Raw genomic sequence first — 15,571 nt, forward strand, 5'->3', positions numbered from 1 at the left:
CAGTATTGCACATTTTTATTCACATGTACCTTCACAAACAGTATGTGGTTTAACTGATAAAAGCATCCTTCTATTCTGGGGAAATCATTTTTTGTACAAACAACTTCTAAAATGTAATCATATAGGCCTACAATACTTACATGACAGAGGGAGATGGCATATCCCTTGGCATACGAGGGAGTGTTTTAGCACTGATGATTTGTACAGTACAGGACATGTTTACACAATAAAATGACCCTGTATGAGTTATGAATGCTAATTTTCCTTTTTCATTGTTCTCTCAGCATTGATGTAAAGTCATTGCTTAAATGTGGAATCTTTCTATTGTTGCAATTAAGATATATCAGAATGTTTATCATATGTAGAATATCAGTATTGTGCGGTCAAAAACATTCCGATTTCCTGCAGAAATGTTTGCAAACAGGGATCTGCATTGGGCAGATGTTATCATTGGAAAGGTAGCGGGTCGGGGCTTTTGCGTGTGTGCTTTGTTTCAGTGTACTCGGGGTCCTGTGGTTAATTGCCACTGATTGGATAAGGAGGGAGAGAGCGAGAAGGATCGCAAGGGAAAGGCAGCTTCAGCATCAACAAAGTGGTGTGGGGGTGAATGGGAAAACCAGATACCTACAAGCCCTCCCATAAATTCAATTGCCGGGTTATCTCCGTGACCTTTGACCTACCACTGCTACAGTTACAGCACTGTGGTAGCCATGGCAGCTATGATCAATGAAGACATGAGGATGACATCATTGCAATGTCTTACGTGCTCTCAATTGATGATTCAAAGGAAAACCCTGTCACTAAGATTGCAACAGCCTTATACGTACCTTTAAGTTGTGGTTTCTGCTTTGATTTTTTTTGGTTACACTCTTTGGTAATGTAATTATGCACAATGTACTGTTACTCTAATAAGTTGTAACGTGTAACAAAGACACAATCAAATAAAGTGTAATAGATTTTTTGCTATGTTTAGTATCTTTACGTTTTTAATGGGCCGGTGGGATTCACTGTCTCTTTATGTTATTAGCTCAAGTTTATAGCGCACATATTTGCATTGTAGAAGTCCTGGTTTGCAGATGGAAATGAGTTTAGGGTGGATCTGGTTTTTGTTGTAATATAAGCTTCATGGTGTGAATGCTGAGTTATTCTCTTGCTAACTGTTCTAGTCTTTCTCTTCTGTTTTATTTGGCATTAAAGTGCATTTACTATTATTCTGTTCTAAGAAAAGCAAATCAGACATGGAAGCTTTGTTTACAGCCGGAGCTATTTTCACCACACTGATCTCTGTTTAGAATACGCCACAGGAAAGGATGATGTCAGGGGACTATCGCTTACAATATCTCCAGATGGACGCAGCACCGCGACTTTTGTCTCTTGAGAAATTACCTTACAATGTTGAATTGAAGGAACATCTGTGAGATGGGAATAAAAATATCTTCATCTTCAAAGTTGCATGATGTAATGCAGGAATTATATTTGCTGATCATGCAAACAATAGCACCACTATGACAAATGAACAGAGAGTATAATAGACTGTAGACTGTCTATTCAAGTCTATAGCATTTTAAAGTATAAATTATGTGAGTTCATGTTTTGCCTTTGTATTAGTCTACAATATTACGACATTGCTCATATGAGTTGATTTGTCCTGTCTGGGGTCTTGTGGTTCCAGATGAGTCAATTAACTGGTTGAGAAACTGACCCAGTGATCTGCTCTACTATCTGACGTAATGTCTTTATTTCTTCAAAAAGACCATCATTAAAGCTCAGAATAAGGGGAAATGTGTGTGTGCGTGTGTGCATGAATGTACGTCTGTCTGTAACCATAGAGAATGGTATGCATGTACAAATAGTCAGTCAACAAACAAGGACTAATTAACAGATCTTCTTGAACTACATACAGTAAACACCATGAGCCATCATATCAGAGAGTATACAGATGCCTTTATGTAAACTTCCTACGTAAAAAAAAAAAAAAAACGGTTCCATTTACAGTAATAAACCAGCAGCTGCGGTTGCCGTGGCATTCTGCAGAAATAATGTTAATATCAATCTACTTTATAATATCAATCTTCATTAAATGTGATAACTATACCATTATAATAAAGGTAGTAGAGAAAGCTAAATGATGAATCACAGCTCATTATAAGTGAGCTGTCCATAAAGCCTGGCCAATATTCATATAGAGACAGGATTACACACAAAGGCAAAACACCATCAGGGTAACACATGACACACTGATTAAAGTGATCAGTTGACTTAACTTTTTTTTAAAAAAGTGAGGAAACCCGTTGCCTTAAAATTATTAAGGCAACAGGTTTCAATAATGCAATAAACTAAATTACATAACATTTTATCAGGTACTTCTGACAATGTGCTTTTATTGTTTTTTACTATAAATTTCATTTTTGTTTTTTCTGCTCACTATTAATAATATAATTTACTTGCAAAACCCCTAAATGTAATGGTATTTTACTGTAAAATTAAAGTTCAAACATTTCAAATGTATTTTTTAATAAAAAATAAAAACTTTTTTTTACAGTGTAGAGCTAAAGTTTATTTGTAATATAATGTATTGTTAAATAATCAAATATGTGATAACTTATTACTTTGGATAACAAATCAGAATATTGCAACACTATATCAATGATGTGTTTGCAAAACCGTGCTCAATGGGCTTTTTATCACTGAAATGACAAGGACGACCTTGGTAAATGCTTTTACGCTAGCGTGGTCTTCAGTATGCAAGCCCTCCACCAAGTGACCATGGCAGCTGTTCCAGCCTCTTGAGCCTTGTGCAAAGCCCCACAATTGTCCTCTTATTCCTCTCTCCACCCTGGGGTAAGGCAGACCACCCTCCTAGCAGCCATGGGGATTGCTGATGGTGGAGAAAGGGGTTAATTCTAGCCAGGCCAGGGTGAGGGGCTTCATCTTACACACCGCCCATTTACAAATAACATAATGTCCATTTGAACAAATGCCAGTCAACAAAGTTGTTATCCTATCAGGGAGGAAAATAGGAGGCATGGTCAGCTGTCAAGGCCGCTGTGCTCTCTCATCTCTTAACCCACATACCTTCAGAACTATTGGTGTTCTTTAGGAACTCAAAATCTGCAGAGAGAGCGGGTAAAGGTATATTTTATAGTATAGTTAAGGCATTCAAGGAATAACAACTTAAAGGAATATTCCTGATTGAAAAGTAGCTAAGCGCAATGACCACAAAAAATAAATTTAGACTTGGCCCTATACTTCTGCTTTAAAAAAAAATAATAATAAAGAAGCTAAATCTGAGTTACAGTGAGGCACTTACAGTACAGTAGAAGTGAATGGGGCCAGTTTTTAAATAGAATACTCTCTGTTTCAATTGTAGTCACAAGACTTAAACAATTTGCAATTTATCATGACTTGTGGATGTGAACAGAATCACTAACTCAACTTTTATGGATAGTCATACAGCTTTGTTGCCATGACAATGCCCAAAACAAACATAAAAAAATAACAAGAACAACTTTACAGCTCAAATAACACTCAAGTTTTAACAGAAGAATGAATGTAAGTGCATTTTTAAATGATAAGCTTCACATTTCTGCTTTTAAATCCTCCAAGAAATGTCCTCATTCAATTCTATAAGTGTTTATTACCATTCATTCACTTGTAGTGCCTCATCATTACCCTGATTTTTTTTGTCCTTTTTTGTGGTAATTAACATATGCTGTTGAACATGCATTGAACTCAGAATATTACTTTAATGCTGTTCCAGAATTTTAAAGACATATATTGAACTGAACTGAATCAAAGTTTAAATGACTTGAGCTGAATAACAACACTCTTGTCTTCAGTACAGCTACGTAGCTGAACTGAATTTGCTTCATAACTAATAAACTTGGCAACATTCACACTGTTATTGAATCAACATTAAACTAAATTGAGCTGAATAATGACACTATTGTCTTTTTAGAGCTGCTTTACAGCTGAAATTGTATTTGTTTCATAACTTTGCAACATTAATACCATTGTTTTCTTATTACTGCACTCTTAAAAGTATTGGTATGGCATTAATGGTTCCCTGAAGAACCTTCAACATCCATGAAACCTTTCCGTTGCAGAAAATAGATTATTTTATTCACTGTAAAAAGTGAATAGTTGGATCAACTTAAAAAAATTACTTCAATTGGTAACACCTAAAGAAATTAAGTTTTCTCAACATAAATTATCATGTTTTGTCATGAAAAAGTGCACTGAAAGATTCTTTGGGGAACCATGCAAACATGGTTCTTCTATGGCATTGCTGCAAAACCCCCCTTTAGTGTGTGTGGCTGCTTTGAAACAATCTGTATTGCATAAAGAACTAATTCAACTCGTGACTTGACTAACACAAGCAACAAATGAACATGTACTCATGCAGGTGGCTTTATGGTCCGGGCGGCGTATAAGGTTCGCGGGATAAATAAAATAAAAGCCCTTGGAGACAGTATTTAAATATTACCACTCCAGACATTATTTCTAGAAGAGCAGGAGCACGGTGTCAATGGAGGCGCCTGTTTGAAATGCGAGCTGCCTGATTCTCTGCCATCATGCTTAGCATTACTGAAAACACCAGTGCTGTGCCAAAGACCAAATGAGTTGCATACAAGCAGGCACACAGCTTGGCTCCCCAAAAAGAAATGAAAATACTACTGATTTAGACCGTTTCTTTAGGTCGGGCCTCAGGTTTTGTATACTGTTCCTCCATAAGCAGAATGTGGGCATAGTTTTTCAGCACTACCTCACATTCCTATGGCACAAGCGTCCGGCTCCATTGTGATGAGGGTGAATGGAGACTCAGTGGCAGAGGTGAGAGGCCCTCCTACGACCTCTCCTCCCTCCTCAGCAGTGGGTGATACTATAAGACAAAAGGACTCAAATTGAAAGTGCACCTGACAGCAGCCCAGTGGGAGACAAGATGAGCATTGTAGTTTTCTCGCTCATTAAGGAGGCGAGTTTATCCTTAAAGTTAGGTGTATGCCATTAAGCAAATCAAATTTCATAAGACATCCATAGTGTTTGAAAATACATTAGTGTCTGTCTAGTCCTTTTCATGATTTAAATACAATATGCTCAGCTGCTAGATATGCTTTGATATGATTGATATGATTAGCATGCTGTGATTGGAAAACTTAAAATGTGTTATTTTGAGTTGGTCTGTTGAATTTTACATCCCCATCGCTACTTATTTATAGCCTGAAGAAAACTGAAAATAAAATCTGCTATAAGAAGCTATGCAAATAGAGTGAGAACAAGTAATGTCTAAGCTGCAGCTTCTTTAATATGACCCTTGCAATTTACAAAAAAAAAAAAAAAAAAAAAAAAAGTAAACCAAAAGAAAAAATAAACATAGCCTAATAATGATGATCATTAACCAACAGAAATTCATAAATTAAAGCAATTATGCGACCAATTTTGTACATATAAGAACTCTTTTAGAATTCTGCACACTTTTTGAACGCACTCTCGGCTAGCAGTGTTTTCCCAGATTTCACATTCACGTGCAGCTTACTCGCGCCTCACTCAGACATTCTGTCGCCAACCGCGTGACGTAATCTGCGCTAGCAGCACTCCTACTCTCGATAGTCTCCTTCCGCCGCCGCCGACACAGATATTATAGTTCCACTCAGAAACGTAATAAACCTGTATTGTTAATGAGGAATAAATTGTTTTACATGAATATATGACTGCTTAGATTGATTCTTGACATTAACTGCCAAACTAACCTTGAGAAGCTTCATGAAGACTGTCTTGAATGACATTCATTGATTTAGTTGTGCATTTCGTTTGTAGAAAATATAGGCTAATTGACTTTCTACAGGGATGATGGATTGACATTTTCTCGTTTTGTTTTTCATCTTGTAATTCAGAGTTTGTGATTGATTGGCTCTACAATGTAAAAATCCTTCTTTTTTTTTAGTAAACGAAACTTAATTTAGGCTAGGCTACTGTTTTTCCAATTGATTTGACCAATGCATTTTAATTGACAAAATTAAAAAGATGTTTGACCTATCTGTGAAAAAAGTTGTTTTGGAGTAAGTAAAACTCAAATAATATAATGTAAAAGATAGAATGAGTTGAGATTCTTACAGTGTATGCAAGAATTTCTTACAGTTTATGTGCATTTTTTGGAGAGATTAAAAGACTTGTGGATTTGCACATTAGTGACTGTGTTGCTTTTTATTTTAATCTATTTTTTTAACCAGTATTTAAATGGATAAAAGTAAAAAATAAAAATAAACTTAATAATTGTGTTATCAAAAAAACATATCGGGCTAAATATAACACATAAACAGATTTTAGATTTTTAAGGCACTTATAAAGACACCATGTAAATCAGTCAACACAATATCTAAACATAAAGCATAAAGGGCAAATACTTTCTGATTATTAGTCGTAGGCCTAAATGTTGCCTTCATAATATGCACATTTTAATGGCATCTGTCTGTGTCATAATGGGACTAACTTAGCGCTGATTTTTAGTAATGGAGGAATTTGTACAAGTTGTCACACTATCTGTATTCCCCCTACTGCAGATTACTGCACAGTGATCATTTCCATCAGGTCATGTAGAAGTATGCAGTGCTTGAATTAACAGCATCACATTGAAACACATGGTTTTCCCATGGTCCTATCCAGGACAGTGCCATGATGGACCGCAGACTAGCCTCTTCGGGCAATAGAAAGAGTAGGCTACATTGTTACAATGTTACATAATTCATTCCACAGTACTTTGAAAACGTTGAATGTGTAAAAAAGTAGGACTTGTTAGGACTTGCGCACCGCCCCTCACTACATCCCGCGGCGTGATACGAGTTCAGCGCGGAGGGTGCGGCGGTCCGCGACACACTGACGCCAGGCGAGAGCACAGCGAGTCTTGTTGTATGAATGCTGTGAAGGATCGCGTCGAGGTGGCGCACAAGGTACAGTAAACTTTACTTTTATATTTAAACGCGTCAACAAACTGTGAAAATACGAACGGCACGTTTGTGAATGCCGCTTAGAGGAACGCGCAATTTATAACTTCTTACCTAGTGTTTCTCGCGCATTGAGATCAGTATGAAGCATACAACTTGGTTGTTCTTCATAACAACTCAAGAGAGTAAATCACTCAGTGTTTGCCATGGTTCATGTGCTGTGTCTGCACATCAGCCTGTTGTTCTCACAGTTATGCTGTTTGTAATGCATAAAGTACTATTTTGTTTGACTGTCACATGATGTTTGTGCTGTTGTTGATGTTTTGTTTTCCAATCAGGATGATAATTCAGTCATTGATCTTGATTATTAAATCCACACAAATTTTAGTATATTCTTTATACATTCTTTATTCATTATACTCAATTTCGTGCTTTACCACCCACTTCTGTTTATTGTGCAGTTGGAGGGGATATTTTTTGAGTGCTCAAAATGGCAAATCATACACATCACTTACAGTGAATATTTGCCCCCGTACATGATGCATGCAGAGACTGTGAGACCTGAGCCAGATTTCCTGACATCATTGAAGATGACATATCAGATTACTCAAAGGACAAGAATTTGTCCTTGTCCATGATTTGCTTGGATTGTTTTATTCTGACACATTGTGTGTGTGACAGACATAGAAAATGAGTGTGTGTGATTGTCTAATATCAGCTTAACTTACTGTAATGTTTGGGGGAGTTGTCTTTAGACATAGACCACTTGGTGGACAGAGATGAGCAATGAACCTCTGTTACATTGTATAAAATTGAGTGTTGCTGGCTGGCCGAATATGTATACAGATACAGTAGGCTACGCTGCAAATCCATTAAAATAATTAAATGTACAGATACATTGTACATTACATTCGTATACATTACAAAAACAACAATAACAATAATAATAATAGTAATAATAATGAAAACAGCTTAAAATTGGGTTGAGCAGGGGGTCTGCCAATTAGGCTACTTAGTACATTATACTTGTACATTACATTAAAACAGGTGAGACAATGAAACATTAAGCTGAACTTTAGTATCTTAATGTTAGCTTTTATTAAAAAAGAAATTCCACAATTTTTTTTTTAGTTTGAGATCAAACAGTAAATACAGAGACCCCTGATCTACCCAATTTTGAAAACCAAATCTTAAATGACAGGTTTGGACAGTGACCTACAAATTGTATGTATTTACTTTACATTTTTACATAAACTAATGAATCTTTTGTTTAAAAAGTTGTTTTCATTATTATTATTATTTTATTTTTTGTTGTTGTTGTTGTTGTTGTTTTAAATAATATAATAATAATAATAATAATTATTATTATTCTATGTCCACTAGTTGATAACATCACATTAGGCCTATGTGTATACCAATATATTTCTTCACAGACCCTAAAATATGTTTTAATTATTATTAGAATTTTTGTTGTTGTTGCTGTTATTATTATTATGAGGAGGAGGCAGATATCCCATAAAAAAAAACAATAAAAAAAACAAACATTATCCTATCTATCCAGTAGGCCTATAGTTGGAATCCATCACACAATTGAATAATGTATATCATAATATAAGACATCGGACAGGCATTTTGTTCTCAGACCATCATAGTGTCCTTGCTTTCTGTTTGCAAAGTGTAAAGTGAATGTATCCATATCTTGCTCAGGTCTGTATATGGACATACCATAAGTATGTATTTAATGTATTTATGTATCTAAATTTGAAGATCTACATGCCTTTCCAATCATTTGTTTTCCATAAGTGTAACAGGTTAACCATCTTTGTATAATCTTGGTGGTTTCTTGGCTCTGCGAAACTCTGCAGTGGTTCACAACATACTGAGAACAAATGATTAGCCATCAGTTTACATGAACCTTTGGCCAGTTTGATTTAAATGTGGCATCACAGGGAGTTTGAAGCGCACTTGCTCTTGGTCTGAGAGTCTGTCTCTCTCACTCTCGCTTTTCTCTTTATCCCTCCTTCTCCATTTGTTCAACCCCCAACCTTTTTTATTTTTTATTGGAGAACATCGCAATTGAGCTGGTGCTTAATGGAGGGCCCAAGATCCAGCCCTTGATAAATAATGTAAGTTCTTTATAATGCAGAGTCCCCTGGGAGGACCGAGAGAGCATCATTACTGCCTCCTAAATTGATTAACGGCACTGAACCAGCGCAAAATGATACATGGATATGATGCGGGGGGTCAAGGCTGTCAAAGTTGCGTGATGGGAGCCACATTAGCTCTGCCTGCTGCACCAACCCTCAAGCTAATGCTAATATTTACATGCACTCAGGCCTGGAGTGCACTTGCTGAAACGTGCAATGATTGCATTTTAATGGCCGCCCTGCATTGCAAATGCAGAAACCGAAACTGCCGTTTTGGTCCATTTGTGCAATTTTTCAAGCAGCAAGCTCACAGTTTACTGACAAGACCCCTTTACGCTCATCTCACCCTACGCTCATTTAGTATCCACCAAATTGTGCATCCTATGGCCATGCACTAGGCAGTTGGCCCACACAGTGAACTTGCTTTTAAGCATTGGTTGTTTTGACTGGGCTCCAGACAGCCCAAACTAACATTGTCTGAGTCAATACAATGGTATATTGACCTTTTATGTAAGTGTGTGGTCAGACTAGTGGTCAGATTTTATGAATCCTCAATAAAATGTATCAATTCCCATCACTCCGACAGCCTTTGTATGCCGTTGCCTAGAGTTTAGGACTGTGGAATTCCTCTCAAAATGACATGGAATTGAATTAAACAAAACAGTTGGCTGGCAACTTGAAGTCGGTGGTCATCAAAGCATGGATCTAACCAGACAGACAAGAAGATCTTACCAAACCCAATGGGCCTGGTCTGAGAACAGTGTCTACGGTTGTTCAACCAGCACCTGCTGTAGGAATACCCAATCTGTGTGGTGTTTGGGTTTGGGAAGGGTGCTTTCAACATGTATGACAGCTTCCCTAAGGGAACAGCTGCATGTGTGTTTGAGTTTGAAGTGGCCCGCAGCCTTTGACAATGAGAAACTTGGGCTGCCTGTGATATGTAAAGATAAAGAGGCTCTTGATGTGTCAGGGAGATACTTGTCCCGCACAGGTGTTGAAGAGTTTCTCCGTCCCAACAAAGTCTTGTCATCAGAGAGAATCTAATGTGTCATAATATGTTCCTTGTAATATTGCACTGTCACTTTGATATCATAATCTCAATGTTGCTTTGTGACATAGCCTAATTTTTTTTTCAACCACTAAGTTTCTAATTTTTTTTTAAAGTTTCACTTTAAAGGGCACCTATTATGCCCCTTTTTACAATATGTAAAAGAAGTCTCTGATTTCCCCAGAGTGTGTATGTAAAGTTTTAACTGAAAAGACCCCACAGAGTATTTTTTCAGCATGTTAAAATTGCCACTTTTTGGGGTGAGGAAAAATGCGCCGTTTGTGTGTATGTCCCTTTAAATGCAAATGAGTTGCTGCTCCCGGCACAGAGGGCAGTGCTTCAGGAGCTCGTGCTTCAGTGTCAGGACAATCTCATCTCACGGAATGGAAATGTCAAAACAGAAACTGTTCTAGCAGTGTTCGGTTCGAACCGGAGTCGGACAATAATACCTTCAGAGCCAGAGAATATGTGCTGTATGGAGATAGAGCAGGTATAGTTTAGTTTAATTACGATTATAACTTATTTGTCGTCTTGCTTTTATCAACTATTAGTACAAGCCTGTTGTAGCGGACCTCGTCCGAATAATGGCCAAAAATATTCTGATGAGTTTTATGAAGTTTATTGTACTTCACACAAAAGATTAAGCAAATATATACGGAACTTTTCGGTGGGTGCTTAATAAACTGGTAAACTTTATATCCGTAAAACAACTCTGATGAACTGTAATAAAGTGTGCATTCTCCCTTTCATTACTGCTGTGACCAGTATCACTCCGGAGACTGTAAGCTGGAGCACAAACACAACAGTTGATACAGATCCATCCTGGGGTCATAGGCGTAATTTGTGGGTGGGACGGGTGGATGTCCCCACCACTTTTTGCTAAGGTCGATATTGTCCCCACCACTTTTGAAACATCTCACGGCACGAATGTACCAATACAAATAAATAAAACATCTCCAGTTAACTAGCAGAGCATTCATTTAGTTTGTTTGTTAAATAGGCGATTTAGCGCTGAAATGTGTTGTTTTTGAAATCAAGTGATCAAAGTGCTCGCTGCGATCAGTGGCGCGGATACTGTGTTCTCTTGTGGCTCGCACACAGTCTTCACTCGGTCGTGTGCTTCAATCCGTTGTGGAGCCTCTCTATTTGTTCCGGTTACAAAACAAAATGCACACAAACATGTCCCTGCCTGATATACAACCACTGATAAACATAATCACTTTTGATGAGAAGAAAAAAAAAAAAAAACTATACAAGTTTCGGATTAGAACCCAGAACCTCTGACACGCTTGGCAAAAGTTCTGCCACTGGACCATTTAAATTAAACGACAAATTAAACCCAATGTACTATTTAAATCGATTGCTGGACATCGTAATGTTATTGTACATACATCTGATTTATGATTTAGCATTGTGTTAGCAATACTTTTTTATAAAACATTTTTATTTATTTACATCGTCTTTCAAAACATGACCTGCGCGAAAGAGAAAAAAAAATTAATGTGCTTTTGAAAATGCACTTCCAAATGCGTCTCTGTCCCCAGCACATTTCAAACCAAACTGACGCCCATGCCTGGGGTAACAACTTTTTTAGCAAGCCTGCTTTGTACGGACCTTCGTTCACAAAGCAGTCTGATGTAAAATGATTTGCTCAAACATAAACGCATTTAGGTAGGTTAGGGGCTCATTCCCTTCAAAAACAAAAGTAATCCCCTCTTCAACAGCTCAGATGTCGGGAGTAAATGACGACTGCTATGATCATTCTTAAATCCAACAACAAAACACCTAAATCGCTTCTGCTCCGGAGTCGAAACAATGGCGGACTGTGTACAGCTCACTCAGGGCTAATATGCTAATATGGCAGTGTCAGTCAACAGTAGTGGGCGGGGCTTGTGCAAAAGTACGTCACATTGCTCAGAATCTGAATACGGCTTGTTCAGAGACACTGCTTATGATTTATGGGGATTAAAAAAAGCACTGGGGGGATTTTTATCATTATGGGGTGGTTGTGAACACACACTGCCAACACACATTTATGTTCAAACGTAAAAGTGAATTTGCATAATAGATGCCCTTTAAGTGTTATTACCATGTTATTACTACATTTACCAATTTTTATTATTTGACATTTCAAATGTTACATGAACTGCAGAAAAAAACAAGAAAATGCAAGAAAAATATATAGATCATATACTTTAAGAATTGCCAGTATCAACTCTAAAACAGTCCAAATTTTTGAAAGCTTTTGTTTTACATTTTGAATCAAAACAGCAGCAATGTTTTCAAACAAAATATATTAATTTTACTTGCTTAAACTTTCATGCTGCAATGGTTCATCAGTAGGTGTGAATATTCCTGTTCATCATATTTTTCAGTCTCAAAAGTGTGTGTGGGATATGGCAAGGGGATAAATAAAAAGTGTTTTTTAGACAAATCTAGGCTAACTCATAAAAAAAGTCTGCATAACTTCATATGTAAAGCCTCACTTGATCCCCGGATCAAAATTTAACTATTTTTAATGGTTGTATCTCTTTAAGAAAAAAAGAAAGAAAAGAAAAGAAAAAAAGAAAATATGATGATGATATTCCGGGTCAAAATGGTCCAGAATCAACTATTAAGGTTAATTACTTCTTCTTCTTCTTCTTCTTCTTCTACTTCTTTTGTTGTATATTAAGTCCTATGAACATTACGCCTAAGCTGAGAATTGGATTAAAAAAATCTACATGCATCAATCACATTAATCTAAAAAAGGATTAAGCAATAGAAGATTCCACACAATTTGATGCATTGGCAGATCTTTTATGGCATGAAGTATTTGCAAGCTCACCTTATTCCACAAGAACAGATGGAAAATTCCTCACATATTCTTCTTTTACCCATCTGTTATTTTCCTTCACTTGCCTTAAGAGGAAGCTCTGAGGAAAGAACTTGTCATGAATGTCTGCTAGAAGTTTTAAGTACTATTAGGATCCCTTGTGTTAAAAAAGACACCCCAAAAACCAACCAGAAAAAAAAAAGAAAAAAAAATAGATCTTGCAGGTTAGTTGGGGATGCACTTCCTACCCTTTGCTCATCTCCTCCCTGACAACAGCAGAAGGTCCCAGGCTTTTAAATGAGCTTTTGGCTGGGAGATGATGCTAAATATAGGACCAACTTTTTAGCCTCCCTGTCGCTGTGGTCCATGATAACAGCTACTACTCTCTCCTTCCCAGTTAATAAATAGCACCTGTTTTCATTGAATGACTCCCACTCCAATGTGCAGAGTTCATGCGAGTTTATAAGCCAAAGACATTTTGTGATTTTTGTTAAGACCATTTTACTGATAAAAGACTTTTGCTGTAAAACGTTTAGGCTATTGAATTAGAATATTATTGTCGAAACTGGTCAGTTCTATAGAGGCATTTGTGTTGTGATACGTTGCCCTGATTGTAACCTACATCAGACAAGCTTTCTAAAGTGAAACAGTAGCTGAGGGCAGTCACACTCACCGAGGACAACATTATTCTTAGCACTCAGCATTGTTCAAATAGCTGCTCTCTGATGTCACCTTTCTTATCTAGTGTTGATGGTCCAGAATAGAGTCAGTGGATAACACTTACCTGCCACTCAGACTCTGATACAACCTAAAGTGGATTCATATCAATCACAGGCAACTCCTTGGCAAAAAACATATAAATAACTGTAGTCTTTATGTGTGGAAGGTGATGGGGGAAAAAGGAATAGGTATTGTCTAGAAAGAGCTAGAATAGTGTTTTGCAACTTAGAAGTGGTTCAGTTATCCTCCTTGAAGTGAAAGCGTCTGAATCTTACAAAATGTATTTCAGGCCTCTTGCTTTATTCCAGTGAGGATGCTATGCTGAACCATCTGGTAACTTCAAAAGAAATGTGCAATCTTGCATTGTGCACTCTTATTTCCCTTCCCATTATCATGAATGCTGGTTAGTGAATGGCTGCCTTGGGATCCTTCTGAATGGACACTTTTATTCTTATCTCAAATGCGTTTCTTCTCTATTCCTAGAATGTTGAAAGGCTCCCTTTATTAAACTGTTTGCACTTTTTGCCTGTTGACCACTTAAACAGTTAGGCTAACTAGTAAGCCTACAGCGGTGTCTTGAATAGCATCCTATAATAAGCTGCATCTTTACATACAGTATGAGGAAACTGATATGAGTCAAGAGGACATTGTTCAGTGCTATACAGCATCACTCAGCAGTGTGTCACGGCAGTATCGTTTAGCGTGCCGTATGAACACATCCCACTTCCCATATTTTGAAAGCCATTTCGAGAACTTACCGTAGAGCAGATGTAATTGGAAGCTCCAAAGGCAGCCATTCCGAGAAGCTGTAACATAATGATGTCATCATCAGTGTTGTCAGGGTAGAAGATGTATTGCGTCATTTGTTCTGGATTTGTGGAATTAAGACTGGAATACACTATACGACTTTTAAAATCTGAACACTAGGAATTATACGCTTACCAACTTTGGTTACAGAGGAAAAACTGGCAAAAAAAAAAAAAAAGACTGAGGATCACACACTACCAGACTCGCTTATTGTTCCGAACACAACAATCTCATGTAGAAACATGCGGCTCATTGCTAGAAGACCATAGACTGTAAAAAAATATGGACGTAATGTCCGGTGACGTCACCCGTAGGTTTCTGAAGAGCATTTTTGCCCACAGTTGTCTTGAAGGGCAAAATTAGCTATATAGACCAAAACCACCTTTTGTACCAGGCTGTAATAAAATAAAAAAAAATTCTGCTGGGGGTTAAGTCACTTCTGTGATGGATTCAGGAGAAAGACCTGAAGGTTGCCAGTTGTAGAAGACTTATGACAAATTAAAAAACAATATGTGGTCTAAAATCAGCTCAAAATATCAAACATATTTCATTTCCTCTAACTGGATGGAATCATAGATAGCTGACTTGTTGCCTTGCGGACCTATTAGGCAATGACTTCATTGACATAACAGCAAACAAATCTACAACAAAATAGAGAGAGCTTTGGTGATAACTAAGTGAATATTTAATTACTACAACACTAATTTATTCCTAAAAATTAAAACAAAAGTTATAAAAAAATGTTGTTCAAAAACATACATTCACGCACTAACTGACCACAGTGCGCTACTTTCTGATGCCATTTTATTTTTAGTTCAACTGTCACAGAGTTGAAGACACAGGAAAGTGGGATCTTGTTGCCAATGAAGGATACATCTATGCTGCCTTCAAAAAAGATTAGATCATTAGACAGGATGTGATTCGGACATTCCTTGTTGCCTTCCTACTTTACAGCATTTTTCAGCTTTTGGATGCAGCAATAATCTGAAGCTAAAAAATATGAGTCTGTATGTGATTTTCTGTAAATCTTTTAACTCTGACTACCCAATATCTGCAGGCTGGATCTGGCAACTAGTGTCGACTCGTTCAGACT

The 15,571-nt window shown here is 37.2% G+C and overlaps 1 protein-coding gene and 1 long non-coding RNA gene across 2 annotated transcripts in view; one reads left to right on the forward strand and one right to left on the reverse strand.

The window, feature by feature from the left end:
- On the reverse strand, window positions 1–13,219 carry LOC307145455. The gene is made up of 3 exons (XR_013818959.1): window positions 12,964–13,219; window positions 4,766–4,882; window positions 1–2,878 (listed from the first exon to the last, which is right to left on the reverse strand). It is a non-coding gene; the product is annotated as an uncharacterized lncRNA (long non-coding RNA).
- Window positions 6,868–15,571, forward strand: part of smad1 (SMAD family member 1) — a 23,197-nt gene continuing 14,493 nt past the window's right edge. Inside the window, exon 1 of the mRNA XM_079848606.1 lies at window positions 6,868–6,947. The gene's annotated coding sequence lies outside the window, so the exon portion shown is untranslated. The remainder of the gene's footprint in view (window positions 6,948–15,571) is intronic.

Source organism: Squalius cephalus (assembly GCF_949319135.1).
Source record: "Squalius cephalus genome assembly, chromosome: 2".
Taxonomy (NCBI): domain Eukaryota; kingdom Metazoa; phylum Chordata; class Actinopteri; order Cypriniformes; family Leuciscidae; genus Squalius; species Squalius cephalus.